This window comes from Nomascus leucogenys, chromosome 9, assembly GCF_006542625.1.
Source record: "Nomascus leucogenys isolate Asia chromosome 9, Asia_NLE_v1, whole genome shotgun sequence".
NCBI classification, from domain to species: domain Eukaryota; kingdom Metazoa; phylum Chordata; class Mammalia; order Primates; family Hylobatidae; genus Nomascus; species Nomascus leucogenys.
The window spans coordinates 71,024,064-71,040,516 of NC_044389.1; the positions used below are offsets into that span (position 1 = coordinate 71,024,064).

The 16,453-nt window shown below is 43.0% G+C and overlaps 1 long non-coding RNA gene across 1 annotated transcript in view; it reads left to right on the forward strand.

Annotated features, from left to right (window-relative positions):
• The first annotated feature begins 66 nt into the window (after positions 1-66).
• The window catches only part of LOC115836712, a 54,599-nt gene continuing 38,212 nt past the window's right edge, over positions 67-16,453 (forward strand). Inside the window, exon 1 of the long non-coding RNA XR_004031733.1 lies at positions 67-198. This is a non-coding gene — a long non-coding RNA (uncharacterized LOC115836712). The remainder of the gene's footprint in view (positions 199-16,453) is intronic.

The window sequence follows — 16,453 nt, forward strand, 5'->3', positions numbered from 1 at the left end:
CCGCGAGACTTGGTACCTCGCCAGCGGGCGGAGCGCGGAGGGGGTTTCGCTTCGGGCAAAGGGAGTGTGGTTGTGACCGCCAGGAAACCGAGAACGGAATGCCAATACTGCTTAGGCTTAGAATTTGAAAGGCATCTGATTTCACTGCCATGTCTTTGAAAAGCAGTGCACAGTGCAGTCTTCTTCGTGGCTGAACAGGTATCTTGTGATCTTTCGGGAATGTCTATTCATTCATTAAACAAGTATTTCTGTGTTTAATGAAGGACGTCTTGTATGCTAGACATTTGCTAGGCACTGGGGATACGCCCCTAACACAGCTAGACACGAGAGCTGCCCTCATAGAATTTTCAGGCTAACAAAGAAGAGGGAGAAAACCAACAAGTAAACAAGCACATAGAATAGTAACTAATCATGTCAAGGAAAGAAATAGACATGGTGTGGACACGGGGATAACTTCAGATACGGTTGTTATATGAGAACCTTATAAGATGGCATTTAAACCATCAGTCATTCAGCCATGGAACCAATAAAATGATGAAATGTTTTGGGCAGAGGGGACAACAGACAAAGGTCTCTCGGTGGGACAGCCTGGCGTTTTGGAAGAAGAGAAAGAAAGCCAAAGTGTTTCCAGCATATTGAGGGAGGGAAAGAGCAGCATGATGTGAGGGAGATGAGGCAGACGGGGGCTTGGAGTTGGCATTACATTTTAAATTTAATGGGCTTCTATTGAGTCATTCGAAAAAAAGAAGTGAAAGGATCTGGGTTTAGACTTTACATCACTTTGGTTAGTGTGCAAAGAACAGTTAAAATAAGCTATTGGGAAACTGATTAGGAGATTATGACAGATGAACTTTAAGGTGGAAGATGACTTTGATTAAACTACGACAATATCACTGAAGGGAGAGAAAAGCAGAGAGATTAGAGATTTTAAAGATAAATAATTAACTTGATTTGGCATTTTAGTTATTCTAGGCCAGGGACAACTGTTTTGAATCCAGTGCATTTAATAACCCGGTTAGAGAGTGACTCTCACATTGACGGCTCACGAATTATAGTAATAACCTTGAGTAATATTATGTTGAATTGACGTCTTTTCATAGACTTCCTGGATTTTTTTTCTTTTTTCTTTCTTTTTTTTTTTTTTTTTTTTTTTGAGACAAGTTTTACTCCTGCCCCGGCTGGAGTGCAGTGGCGCTATCTCAGCTCACTGAAACCTCTGCTTCCCAGGCTCAAGTGATCCTCCCACTTCAACCTCCAAAGTAGCTGGGACTACAGGCACGCTCAACCATACACAGCTAATGTTTGTATTTTTTGTAGAGATGGGGCTTCCCCATGTTGCCCAGGCTGATCTTGAACTCCTGAACTCAAGCAATCCACCCACCTCAGCCTCCCAAAGTGCTGGGATTACAGGCATGAGCCACTGTACCTGGCCTGGAATTTAAAAAATAATAATAATTTTATTGAAATATGTGTCTTAAAAAGTGCACATATCCTAAGTGTAGACAGCTCAATGAATTTTCACAGTCTGCAAACACCTTTGTATCCAGCACCCAGATCAAGGAACAAAACATTATTAATACCTGGGAACCCCATCAACCTGCCTTCCAGGCACTGCCTTCTTCCAAGGGGAGTTTCTATGCTGACTTTCAACAGCATAGGTAGTTTTGCCTATCTTTACACTTGCTATATATAAAGCCATAAAGTATGTGTTCTTTTGTTTTTGGCTACTTGGACTCAACATTACACTTGTGAGATTCTTCCATATTGTTGTATGCAGTTGTAGATCATTCATTTTGTTTTCCATTCTGTGGATATACTGCAATTTATGAATTCATTCTTCCGATGGACATTAGGGCAGTTTGCCATTTAGAGCCATTATAGATAGTGCTACTATGAGCATTCTAGTACATATCTCTTGGTGATGACCTTTTCATTTGATGGAGTATTTTGGTAGCTAAGTTACTATTAAGTTTTTAAAAATCTGCTCATCAATAATGTAGTATCATGTGTTGCAATATCTCAATCATTTGGATCAAAATTTGATGCAGATAATAAAGGACTTTGCTTTCACAAATGTGAAAAATTTTGGTAACAAGAAAGAAGAAAGATGTGGGAAATTTTAAGCTTGGAAGTGTAAAATATTTTGAATTGTCCTCGAGTTTTGACCTTTTTTATAACCACTTGCATGCCCAGCATCGGAGAACATCATGACTTTGCTAAATCCTTGTACCATAACTGACTGGAATCCACAGTCACATGATAAGCAAAGCCACTTAGGCTGTTCTGAAGAATATCTTTGATACTAAAACAGTCCTTGAAATTGCCTTTGAAAATCACACCATTTCACACTACCACAGCTCATTAAAATTAAAGCCAGCAGTTTACTTCTTTTGAATTATATGCTTCTGGGTTTTGAATCTCTGAAGCATAGCTAAATACACTACAAAAAGAATTCATGGCCAGCACAGTGGCTCATGCTTGTAATCCCAGCACTTTGAGAGGCCAAGGCTGCTGATCACTTGAGCTGGGAGTTCGAGACTAGCCTGGGCAACATGTCAAAACCTTGGTCTCTACAAAGAAATACAAAAATGAGCCAGGCATGGTGGCACATACCTGTGATCCCAGCTACTCGGGAGGCTGAGGTGGGAGGATCACCTGAGCCCAGGAGGTCCAGGCTGCAGTGAACCATGATCTCACTACTGTGCTCTAGCCTAGGTGACAGAGTGAGACCCTGTCTCAAAAAAAAAAAAAAAAAAAAAAGGCTGGGCACAGTGGCTGACGCCTGTAATCCCAGCACTTTGGGAGGCCGAGGCGGGTGGATCACAAGGTTAGATGATCAAGACCATCCTGGCTAACATGGTGAAACCCCGTCTCCACTAAAAACACAAAAAATTAGCCAGGTAAGGTGGAAGGCACCTGTAGTCCCAGCTACTTGGGAGGCTGAGGCAGGAGAATGGCGTGAACCCAGGAGGCGGAGCTTGCAGTGAGCTGAGATCGCGCCACTGCACTCCAGCCTGGGTGACAGAGCAAGACTCCATCTCAAAAAAATAAAATAAAATGCACAATTATTTGTACACCAAACCCCCATGAAATGCAGTTTATCTGTATAAGAAACCTGTTCATGTACCCCAGAACCTAAAATAAAAGCTTTTAAAAATGTGAATAATGTGTAAAGGAAATCATTATTTGGTATTTGACAAAAAATTAAAAAATGGAAAAGAATTCACCACAGAGGCTGACATGGCATGACAGATCACTGCACAATGTACAAAATAATCAAGGGGATACAGCACTCCATACATTCATTAAGTTGAGCTACTTCTTTATTCAGTTTATATTTTATTTTATTTACTTATTTTTTTTTAGAGACAGGGTCTTCCTGTGTTTCCCAGGCTGGATTGCAGAGACTATTCACAAATGTGATAATAGTGCACTATACCCTTGAACTCCTGGGCTCAAATGAGTCTCCCGCCTCACTGGAGTAGCTAGGACTACAGGCATGCACCATTGTGCCCAGCTCAGTTTATATTTTAAAGAACTGGACCATCTGCTGAAAACCACTGGCTATCAGAAAATTATACCCAAAACAATTCATAGGGCTTTGGATGGGTGGGTGGTATGTATAATTGCAGAATTATTAATATTCACTAATGAATCATTTGTTGTTAAAATTAGATATGGACGTTTTTGTATACTCAGAATCAGCAATTTTCTAGAAAAGTATCTGTATGCTACTTTTGGCCTCATGCCTAAAACATGGGCCTGGGATACTAGGATGTATTTTTTCCACAGTTCAGGCTGCTCTCTCCTGAATTGCTAGCCCAGATGTCCCTTCTCTGTGTTACCAGGATAATTGCCAAAACACTGACATAGAGAATTTTTAGGTCTGTTGCATTAGCTCATCCCTGTAATCCCACCATTTTTGGAGGCCAAGGCAGGAAGATAGCTTGAGGCCAGGAATTCGAGATCAGCCTGGGCAAGATAGTGAGACTCCTGTTCTACAAAAAAAAAAAAGATTAGCCAGACATGGTGGTGTATGCCTGTAGTCCCAACTACTTGAGAGGCTGAGGTGGGAGGATTACTTGATCCCAGGAGTTTGGGGTTGCAGTGAGCTATGACCATGCCACTGCACTCCAGCCTGGGCAACAAAGCAAGACCTTGTCTCTTTTTAAAAAAAAAAAAAGAGAGAGAGAGAGAGAGAATTTGAAATCTTGTCCTTGGGTGCAATTAAACTTGCAGCAATGATTTTATTTTGAAATATGATTGTTGCTTCCCCCACCCTGTATAATTTACCTCTAAAAATTTGGAATAAATAAGCTTCAGGCCAGGCGCAGTGGCTCATGTCTGTAATCCCAGCACGCTGGGAGGCCGAGAAGGGTGGATCATTTGAGGTCAGGAGTTTGAGACCAGCCTGGCCAACATGGCAAAATGCCGTCTCTACTAAAAATACAAAAATTAGCTGGGTGTGGTGGTGTGCCCCTGTAATCCCAGCTACTCTGGAGGATGAGGCAGGAGAACCTTGAAGCTGGGAGGCAGAGGTTGCAGCGAGCCAAGATTGTGCCACTGCGCTCCAGCCTGAGCAAAAGAGCAAGATTCTGTCACACACACACACACAAAAAGCTTCAACCAGTACCAATGCTACAGAGATTTGAAGTGTCTTTCCATTTCCACCTCCGATTATTTGACTATTATTCATTCTGTTTGACCTTATTCAAGCCTTTAATTGCATGTTTCCCATCAGAGCTGTTGTGAGAACAATCATATTTTGTAAATGTATTTTGTAAGAAAGGTTATACAAAATTGTGTTTTATTTAAATCACAAATGCTCAAAATCAAGGAAGCGAAATATGATAGTCATTATTAACATTGTTTGCTAAATATTTACTGTTCTTCATCACCCAAGCCAGTAGTGCCAGGGGAAGGCAGGCACCTGTGACTTGTCCTGGTCAATGAATTGTGAGTGGAGGTGATTTGGTAATTTTTGAGCGTGAGCATTTCATGTCCCTGTGCAAGACCCTCCAAGGTTCACTCACCTCTGCCATTGCAACCAGCAACGTTCCAGAGAATGGCTGCTCCCTGAATGACTCCAAGGAAGAGAATTCCACTGCCAGCCTATGATAGCCATGGAACATGAGCAAGAAACAAACCTTTGATGTAGTTTGTTACTGGATCTTAACCTAACTTCATGTATCCTATCTCAACTGATACAAATATTAACCCTAACTTAAAATTAACTTAAAATTGTTTACTTGAATTGTTCTTGGGGTAATTTTAGCCTAAGGCAAATTTTCATACATTTATTCAATAAATATTCATGAAGATCATACTATCTATCAGAAACTATGTTAGGCTGTGAATTCATGGCAATAAATGAACAATATAAACATGGTCTCTGCTTTCATGAAAATTGGAAGGAAAATTTGAAGGTAGGCAACTATGTATGATGAATGCTACAAGTGAAAAAGTATAGTGTTATTTAGTGTGGTTGAATATTATACAAAGCTACCAAGAAACAATGGAGAAAGAGAAAACAAGTTTCTAATTCAAGAAGTATCTTGAAAACATAGAAAACATTCCTTATATTTGAATCTGAAGCCCTTCAGGGCTAACATTGCTTTTGACCCATGTGGGTCCTCAGGCAAATACCCAATTTCCTGTGCCTCTGTATCGTTATCTGTAAAATAGCACTAAATATAACCTGCCCTGGCTAACCTACATAATCACTGCCAGAAATCAATTAGGTAGAGAACATAAGTGTCCCATAAAAATAAGCAGTGTTATTATTCTTTGAAGCTTTTACAGTGCATTGAAGAAACCTATAAATATGCAGTTTAAAAAATTGAAAACCCTATAAAGCAACATACAAACACATTTAAATTAATGTTGTATCCTTCTAGCTGTGGGAAACGGTGCATAATAACACAGTGAAAATTATACCTTGGATAATCTAAAAGTCAATGTTTATTGCCAAGTAATATCTGCTAATGCACTGCTATTAGGATATGGCTGAAACAGGCCAAAAATTCCCTTGTAATCCCTATAAAGAATATTCAATAAATATTTTTCTTGTCAGTGCAATGAAGTGAATGTATAAATAACTAGTTTTATCCAAGCTGAACAACAGAATAATGCACTCAGTATTAAGAGAAACTGCCTTTGTCTTTGAAATCTGTAATGCTGGAAGTGTGTATGCTTATATCCTATTGGAAATGAAGTCCAGTTTTCTAAACTCATTGCTGTCTTCTGAGTCTCCTTTATATTAGAGTTTGGAATATCAAGGTAACATTGTAAGAGATGATGAAAAGCCTGTTTGTCACTGGTTGTCAAGCAACCAAATGCACGTACAAACACACCGCCTTATTTTGTACAGAGTGGGTGTAGGTGCTGAACTGCTTTTCTATTGGTCAGTTTCTCTTCCAATGGCAGAAAAGAAAGTATTATTTTTCCAGCTAATTGACATACTCTGGGAAAGGAACCAACTATGTTTCTTTCCCTAGCAGTGTTAGATACAGACCTTAAACCAGGGCCAGTTTTATAAGTTACTGTGGCTTTGGGCAATCTAGATTTTATATGCAAAAATACTCCAGAAAAGGTTTAAAAATTCAAATTTTGTGCTATGAGAAATGTGCAAGAGAGATCTGTTTTCTTGAATATACTTTAATACAAGGAAATAAGAATCCACAGTCATTCTCCCACAGTGAAACCAGGAAAGACCTTACCCAGGTTGCAAATGACAGCAAAAATGAGGTTCCCTAACCCCACCCTGTCTTCTCATAGACCATACAAAGTGATAGGAAGCTGGAATCCGGGAGGAAGGAGAATTACAGCAAAGGAAAAATGGGAAGGGGACCAAGAGAGGGACAGCAGGCTGCCCACATGAGGGACCTCTGTATGGCCTGAAATATGTTTCAATGTAAAGAGTAAGGGAAAAGATGCTCATTGCTCTTCCAGTAACAAACTGGATACCCCTGTATAATGCAAGGCTGTACTATTTTCTACCTGTTCTCTCTTGCCCTAGTTTCTCCCTCCTCCTAACGAATCCAACACCTTTTGATACTCTTTTCATCTTACGACGTTATTTCACAAAGTTTCACTAGCTCCCCATTTCCAGTAGGGGAAAAAAAATTCCTAAACTTCTGAGGCTGGTATTCAAACTCTTCCATGGGCTGTTCCTGCCATGGAGCAGGTAGAATTCCTGCTTCTTTGGGTGACTTAAGTCTTTTTCTCTTAAAGACTTCAACTGATTGGTTGAGGGCTACCCCCATATGGTGGATAATCTTCCAGATGCGGTCTACTGATTTAAATATTAGTCCCATCTAAAAATACCTTCACAGCTAGACTGGCGTTGGACAAAATATTAGATAACCTTGGCCTAGCCAAATTGGCAAATAAAATTAACCACGACACAAACCCTTACAAATGCTTCCTCTGTCTAGGCACTGTTCTAAATGTTCTACATGTATCAACTCACTTAATCCTTACATTAGCCCTAAGGGAAGGGCCAGTGTTATTATTGTCATCCCCATTTTACAGATGAGGCACAGAGAGAGAGATTAAGTAACTTGCCTGAGGTCACACAGCTTGTAAATGATGGAGCTGGGATATGAATCCTTGCAGTTTGGCTCCACAGTTTATATTCCTAACTACTGTGCTATTTACCTCTCAAAAATAGAAAATGAAAGCTGAACTGATTGACAGTTTATATGTTCTTCCTGTAAACATATAAACTTTTCTCATTCATCATAAGGTTTGTGGCTGACACTCCTATAACAAAAGACAAACAAGAGAAAGGTGCAAAAAATTTATCTAATCAAAGTTTTTTGTGACATGGAAGGCTTCAGAAATGAAAGCCAAAGACCCAAAGAAAACTGTTTATTTTTATGTTTAGGTTTGATGAAAAATGGACTGCCATGTAGAAATGTGATTGGACAAAAAGAGAATGATCTAATGGTGATAGATTGAGTAGGGAAACCCAGCAAGGCCTATTTGTTCAGATTCTTCTGGGTCTCTGCATGGCATTCCTTTCTCTTGGGTATAGGACAGCACCCTTCTGGAATGAGGGTTGTATGACCTGCTATCAGACAAGATAGGTCAGAGAATATTTTTATGGCCAGCTCCCACACAGAAAGGCAAGGGAAAGTTAGAATAGTGTTTCTACATTTTATGGCTGGCTTTGGAGGAGAGGGATTCTTAGAAAAAAAATTCTGGGCCAGGCGCCGTGGCTCACGCCTGTAATCCCAGCATTTTGGGAGGCCAAGGTGGGCAGATCACGAGGTCAGGAGATCAAGACCACCCTGGCTAACAGGGTGAAACCCCGTCTCTACTAAAAATACAAAAAATTAGCCAGGCATGATGGCAGACGCCTGTAGTCCCAGCTACTAGGCAGGCTGAGGCAGAAGAATGGTGTGAACCTGGGAGGCGGAGATTGCGCCACTGCACTCGAGCCTGGGCGACAGAGAGAGACTCTGTCTCAAAAAAAAAAAAAAAGAAAAAAAGAAAAAAATTCTAATGGGGCTGATTTGGGTTTTATGCCCAATCTTTGAGCCATTTGAGGGTTAGCATTATAATTTGTCCAGTTGCAGGCCGGGTGTGGTGGCTCATGCTGATAATCCTAGCACTTGATGAGGCCAAGGTGGGAGAATCACTTGAGGTCAGGAGTTCGAGACCAACCTGGGCAACATAGTAAGACCCTGTCTTTACCAAAAAAAATCGAGGTGGCCACTACAAGTGGCACATACCTGTAGTCAGGGGTAAGGAGGGGACGTTGTTTGAGCCAGGAGTTCAAGGCTGCAGTAAGACATAATCATGACACTGTACTCCAGCCAGGGTGACAGAGCAAGACCTTGTCTCAGGAAAAAAGAAAAAAAAAAACAAAAGAGGATTTTTTTTTTCATCCATTTAGCTTAAAACAACACCATTTATTATGTTCTTCTACAGCTGAGCTGGGGTTTAGCTGATCTGGGTTTAACTTAGCTGGGCAACTCTGCATCTCACTGCAGGGCTGCAGATTGGCTGAATCAACTTTGCCCTCCATGTCTCATGCTTCTTGAACAAGTACGATACCCGAGGCCTGTTCTTGTGATGATGGCAGAACATAAGAGATTGAGAGGAAGCACTCAAGGGATTTTAACACCTAAACCTGGAACTGGGCACATTGTCATGATGTCTGCATGCCATTGGCCAAAAGGAGTCACATATCGTTATGGGATCTTTGGGGTGTCACTTTTTTCAGCAGAAACCTATCTGGCCAGTTGTGCCTTTGCCTGAGTTTGCTCAGGCCCGCTAGGTTCATTCCACTCACTTGGCCTGGTAGGCTGCTCTTGGCTCATGCTACTGGCCTGAATCCCATGCCTGCCAAGGGATACTGCATGGAGCGGTGAAGGGTGTGTGGGCAAGCATAGTGTCCGACCACTGCACAGTCAGACGTGCCCCTGCTACAGCGGGCAGGGGCAGCACGGGTGCTGGCACCCTGCAAGGCTGTGGCTGGACCAGGTACACCACAAGCAGCTTCCACAGCTGGCACTAGGAACATGGTGGCACTCAGAAGCTTGAAGATGCCAGGAATTTCAGGGCCCCAAAGAGGGAATCACAGTCCTGGATCGGAGGGCTCCCAAATCTGGGCTCCCCAAAGAGCTGCACCTCTTCTTTCCGTCTCTTTGCCCACAGCATTGTGAGCAAGGGGCATGTCTCAGTCCTGTTTGCATTACAACTCTTAGCCTCATTTGATGGGTCCCAAGTTCTTGTCCTGCACTCAGGAAGAATGAGGTATGCAGACAAGTAGAGGGTGAGCAAGATGAAGAGGTGAGTGACAATAGCTCAGAGGAGACCGTGGAGTGGGTAGCTCCTCTCTGCAGCTAGTTGTCCTGATGTTTGTGTCCTGCTGCTGTTCATGGCACCCAGGCTGTAGGTGCCAAGGGGTGCATTCAGGCCATTGCCAACCTGCTTTCAGCATCCCCCTACTTCAGCTTCCCTCCTATGCTTGTCAGCACCCAAAATCTGGAGGGGGCCAAGGCAGCAGGGGGCTGGTGTGTCAACATTGCCCCAAGCGTGTGGACACCCAGCCTGGCTGTGACAGCACCCGGGTTTGGCCCTGACTTTGTTCTGAGATCAGAACAGGCACCGACAGCAGGGAGAAACCAGGCAGTGGGAGCAGGCATTTCTGAGCCTGTGAGGGCAAGGGTGGCCTTCCAGGACCCCCAAGAGTGCAGGGATGCCTGGGTCCACAGCCCGTTTGGGTGGCTGCAGCTGCACTGGGAGAGTGGGGCCCCTTCCTGCTCCTTGGAACAGGAGGCCTGGGTCTGCAGCCACAGTTGGGAGAGATGCAGCTGTGCCCAGGAGGGTGGGGCTCCTGCCTAGTTCCCAGGCCCCAAGAGCACAGGGATGCCTGGGTCCATAGCTGTGGCTTGGGTGGTGACAGTCGCACACAGGAAGCTCCTGCCCCAACTTGGAAGGATTGGGTCTCCCATTTGTCCTCAGCTCCCACCAGCTTTATGGAGCATGCAGCCCCAGCTGTGCCTCCTTGCTGCAGCCACTGCTCCAGATGGCACACTGCTGCCATCAATATATAGTAGATTCAACATGACTATAAATCAATTTCAGTTCCTCCCATCAAGAGGTACAGTTTTCTCCCCCTGCAGGTATTCCTTGCCCCTTGAATATGAGCTTGTGACTTGCTTTGACCAATAGAATGTAGCAGAAGTGAAATTTATGGCTTGTAAGCCATAGTCTAATAAGACCCTTGCAGTCCCATTCACACCCTCTTGGAATGCTACAGCCAAGACAGGAGGATTAGGAAGCCCAGCTCAGATTAACCTCTTTGTGGATGAAAGCCCACACGGAGAGAGGCCCAAGCATCCCAATTTCCTAGCTCAGCTCTCAGCTGACCCAATAGCTGGATGTAACTTCATGAGGGAACCCAGGTGAGAGGAGCAAAAGAACCCCTATCCAACCTGCAGAATTGTTGCGTAGTTGTTTTAAGCCACTAAATTTGGGGATGGTTTGGGATGCAGCAATAGATAAAGAATACAATATGGCTAAGCCCAAAATCAAGAGGCAGGGAAGTATACTCTCCATATGACAAGTGTGTGGATGCATGGAGGGTGAAGGTTTGAGACCAACAATTCCATCCACTATCATGCATATCTGAATTTTAATTACTTTAATTCTAGATCGATCTTCAGTTGTTAGCGGCTCCTGACATATTAAATCTGTTTTCTAGCTCCCCAACCCATTCTATCTTTGTGATAGCTTATCTCCAGTTCTTTCCTTCTTGTGCTCACATACTATTCCTCCATCAAGAGGTGAATTCTATTTCTGTACTCTTGAATCTGAGCTGACTGTGACTGCTCTGACAAATAAAATACAGTGAAGTAATCCCTAACCTTTTAGAGGACTAGCAACTTCCACTCCCTGCCTCTCGGAAGTCTGGCACCATGTAAGAAGAACAACTATCCTGACTACTCTGCTATGAGAAAGCAAGTTTTTGGTACCTTATTAAAGACAAATGATCGCTTATTCATATGTGTGGAGTCCTCATTAGAGAAAAGGAGTTAGGTTGGTGGGACCGAGGGAAAGCAAAAAGAGAAAGTGGATAAGCTATAAGTCTGCCTTTCTTCATGGTCCAGGACACATAGCCCTTCTACACCAATAACTCACCATCATCCCGCACCCAGCTATCAGCAGACACCTTCAAGTTAGCTCACCGTAACCTTGGCATTATCAGTACTGCACAAAGCCCTCTTGAGCATACAGCATAAACACTGTCTATAAAATCTCCAGCAAGCCTTTGTTTCCTGACAGTCAGCTCTTCCTCGGCTGATTCTACCAGTTGCTCCCTGGCAACATATTTTTATACTTTCACTAATAAATCTGCCTTTCTTTATCTACAATTGCCTTGGTAAATTATTTTACACACACACCACTGGTCCAGATAGCCGTTGCTCACCCACGACATTATGTTTAGTGAAGTTCTATTCTGCATTTTCATTTTTTTAAATGGTATATATTACATTTTGTTTATCTGTTCATCAGTTGATGGACATTTGGGTTGTTTCCACTTCTTAGCTATTATGAATAATGCTGCTATAAACATTCTTATATAGGTGTTGGCCTGGACACACGATTTCATGATTTTGGATATTTATCTACAAATGGAATTGCTAGGCCAGATGGTAGCTACTACACATCTTTGCATCCCCTTTCCTAAAAGGATAAACTGGTTTTTTTTGTTTTTTTTTTTTTAATTTTTCGTAGAAATGGAGTCTTGCCATTTGGCCGAGGCTGGTCTTGAATGCCTGGGCTCAAGCGATCCTCTCACCTTGGCCTCCCAAAGTGCTGAAATTATAGGCATGAGCTACCACACTCGGCCAAGGATATAAAGAGAAAATGTTCGGTGTTAATGCAAACAATGTTGTATATTTATTCCTGGCTCCTATTCTGACTTTGTCTTCTACTCTCCCCAGGGCGGTTCTGCTCTGAGTCCCTTTGCCTCTACAAGAGACAGCTACAGGCCAGGCACAGTGGCTCATGCCTGTAATCCCAGCACTTTGGGAGGCCGAGGCGGGGGGATCACGAGGTCAGGAGTTCAAGACCTGCCTGGTCAATATGGTAAAACCCCGTCTCTACTAAAAATACAAAAGTTACCTGGGCGTGGTGGCCTGCGCCTGTAATCCCAGCTACTTGGGAGGCTAAGGCAGGAGAATCGCTTGAACCAGGGAGTCAGGGGTTGTAGTGAGACGAGATCACCCCACTGCACTCCAGCCTGGCGACAGAGCAAGATTCCGTCTCAAAAAAAAAAAAAAAAAAGAGACAGCTACAGGGACCATTCTCTTGCTTCATTCAGATCTCTGGTCACTGATAATTGTATTAGAGGGATCTTCCCTGATCATTGCCTAAAACAGCTCCCCTTACCATCTATTCCCTTGCCAATCCCCATCTTCAGAGCACTTAGCCTCAGATATTTACTCATTTATTTATTTATTTATGTCTGCCTTTCCTCAGACTAGCGGGAGGGGTGGATCTTCATTTTATAAATTATTGCATCCATAGCACCTAGAGCAGAGCCCAAGTACTCAATATATATTGGTTAGATAAATTAGTGAGTGAGTGAATGAATGAATCAAGAATCTTTGGTTTCCTTGAGTCCTCTACTACATTGAGGACTGTCCAGTGGGAAATTATATCAAGCAAACACCATGCAAAGTTGGCCACTATCAGAAAATTCCAAGGGTCATTTGTGGGCCTAGCTGAGTCATGAAAGCAGAAAAGAAAATAGAATTTAAAATTAATCTCACTACTTCTGTTCTCACTTCATGGCATGGTTTCTGTTGCTTTCCTCTTTAGCTACTTAGGGAAAAATTAGGCCTTTTATATCCTTCAATGTTTTCTGTTGTCTACATTAAACATTGTGTGGCAGAGAACAGTGGGGCAAGTAAGAAGCCTCGGATCCACTGAAGCCTTAATTGTTGGTCCAAAAAGAGCTCACCTGACTTTATCTATGTGAGTGTTTTTAAAAATACATAAATTTTTTGAGACAGGGTCTCACTCTGGCTGGAGTGCAGCGGTGTGATCTCAGCTCACTGCGGCCTCAACCTCCCAAGGTCAAGTGATCCTCCCACCTTAGCTTCCCAAGTATCTGGGACCATGGGTGAGCACCACCATGCCTAGCAAAATTTCATATTTTATGGAGATGTGGTTCGCCATGTTGCCCAGGCTGGTCTCCTAGGCTCAAGCAATCTGCCTGCCTGGGCTTCCCAAAGTTCTGGGATTACAAGTGTGAGCTATGGCACCTGGCCTTTAAAAATTCTTAATCCCTGGAAGCACATGTCAACCTGGCTTTGCTCACCACGTTTTCTTTATCTTACCACAGGTCTCCTTGATATGTTCTTAAAGTCCTTCCTTTCATCTCTCTTTCTTTCTTTGTCATTTGCCCCCACTTTTCTCATCTTCTGCCCCTATTCCAATTCAAGGGTTGATTTAGACAGCTACAATACTAGCAGATGTCTATATTTCTGTTACTTTCAATTTTCTGCCATGTAGTTTTTTGTTTGTTTGTTTGTTTGTTTTTTGAGATGGAGTCTCACTCTTGTTGCCCAGGCTGGAGTGCAATGGCGCGATCTTGGCTCACTGCAACCTCTGCCTCCTGGGTTCAAGCGATTCTCCTGCCTCAGCCTCCCGAGTAGCTGGGGTTAGAGGCATGTGCCATCATGCCCGGCTACTTTTGTATTTTTAGTAGAGATGGAGTTTCACCATGTTGGTCAGGCTGGTCTTAAACTCCTGACCTCAAGAGATCTGCCCACCTCAGCCTCCCAAAGTGCTGGGATTACAGGCATGATCCATCACGCCTGGCCCATATAGTTATTTCTTATCTCAGCTTAGTTATATTGAGCAAACGTTTGTGGACTAGGTGTTGTGCCGACCATTTGCTAGGCCTTAGAGATACTGACATTTTAAAATAATTTCTACTTACAGTATTTTGCAATGTTAGCAGTCTCCACTTTACTCCTTTATGCTGTGATTGCAACTTCTCTATGGGCTTAAAATAGCTTGTACATAGGTAGTGTTCATTAGTGTGGGAAATTAGTTGAACTGAATTCACAACCAATCTAGAATCTGCTTTCAAAATTCTTCCACTCCTTGTCAATCCAATCTACATCTATCCAGGAGTATCCTGTAAGTAGTGGTGGCAGGTTTTTTTGTGGTGGGCAGTCTATTTAAACCTACCACAAAATCCGAGGAAGCTGAGAAGTCAAAGAAAGAGGTGGACAAATCCAGTTTCTTAGAAGGAAACATTTAATAGAGACTTATGAACAGAAGCCATGTCTATGTCACCAGAGGCAGTGAAAAAAGATGGCAGATCCCCACACTATTACCTCCCAGACCCAGGGTTTATATACCAGAGGTGAGGGGCATGCTGGCTTCAGAGGGAATAGGTAGGAATTTTCCCTGAGGCCAGGATTGATGGTAAGTACGTGCTCTCACACAAGGGTCAATAGATGAACTGGACATCTCAGAGGCATTCCCAGAACTGAGGTTAATCTGAAGTCAACATGGCGGATTACCATCCAAGATGGAGTTACTCTGACCTCCCATCTAAGATGAAGTTGTTTTGGCCTTCACATACTGTTCCATTTTTTATATTGAAGCTAAGAGGCAATTAGCCCAAGAAAATATTTGTAAATCATATATCTGATAAGGGGCTTGTATTCAGAACATATAAAGAACTTTTGCAACTCAGTAATGAAAAGACAAATAGCTCAATGAAAAAATGGCTGTACTGGTGGCTGTACTCTGTGGCTCACGCCTGTAATCCCAACACTTTGGGAGGCCAAGGCATCAAGATCACTTGAGCCCGGGAGTTCGAGACCAGCCTGGGCAACACAGTGAGACTCCCTATCCCCCGACCCCAATCTCTACCAGAAAAAAAAAAAAAGCCGGGTATAGTGTCGCATGCCTGTTGTCCTAGCTACTTGGACGGCTTGAGCCTGGGAGGTTGAGGCTGCAGTGAGCTGTGATAACGCCATTGCACTCCAGCCAGGGTGACAGTGAGACCCTGTTTCTAAAAAAAACAGGGTGACAGTGAGACACTGTTTCTAAAAAAAAAATTTTTTTTTTTGAGATGGAGTCTTGCTCTGTCACCCAGACTGGAGTGCAGTGGCACCATCTCAGCTCACGGCAAGCTCCACCTCCCAGGTTCATGCCATTCTCCTGCCTCAGCCTCCTGAGTAGCTGGGACTACAGGTGCCCGCCACCACACCTGGCAAGTTTTTTTGTATTTTTAGTAGAGATGGGGTTTCACCGTGTTAGCCAGGATGGTCTCGATCTCCTGACCTCGTGATCCACCCACCTTGGCCTCCCAAAGTGCTGGGATTACAGGCGTGAGCCACTGCGCCCAGCCAAAAAAATTTTTTTAATGGGGAAGAATCTGAATAGATAGTTCTCCAAAGAATACATACAAATTGCCAATAACCTAACAAAAAGATGCAACATCATTAGTCATTAGGGAAATGCAAATAAAAATTACAGTGAGACACCACTTCACACCTAAAAGGATGGCTGTAATTTTTAAAAATGGACATTAACAAATTGTAGTATAATACGAAATATTTTTGGTCTTTGTCTCCAGTTCCTGTCACAGAGTACCTAAAACCTTTGATATTTTTTATCTAGGGTGGAGCTCTGAGATAGCCTCAGGATGGGACTGGTCACTAGAAAGACCAAGTGATTAGAGGGTTGAAACTTTCAGCTCTACCCACCAAACTCTGGAAAAGGTGTTGGGGGATTTTATAGCCCATTGGTCAGAAGTGTAGGTGACAACCTACTTGGATTGGTGTCGGAAGTTGGTGGCAGTCTTGTGGGAAACAGCCTGTGGGATCTGATACTATCTAAAGTTAGATAGTGTCAGAATTGAATTGAATTGAATTCTCTAGTGGACACCCAGTTGGTGTCCACTAGA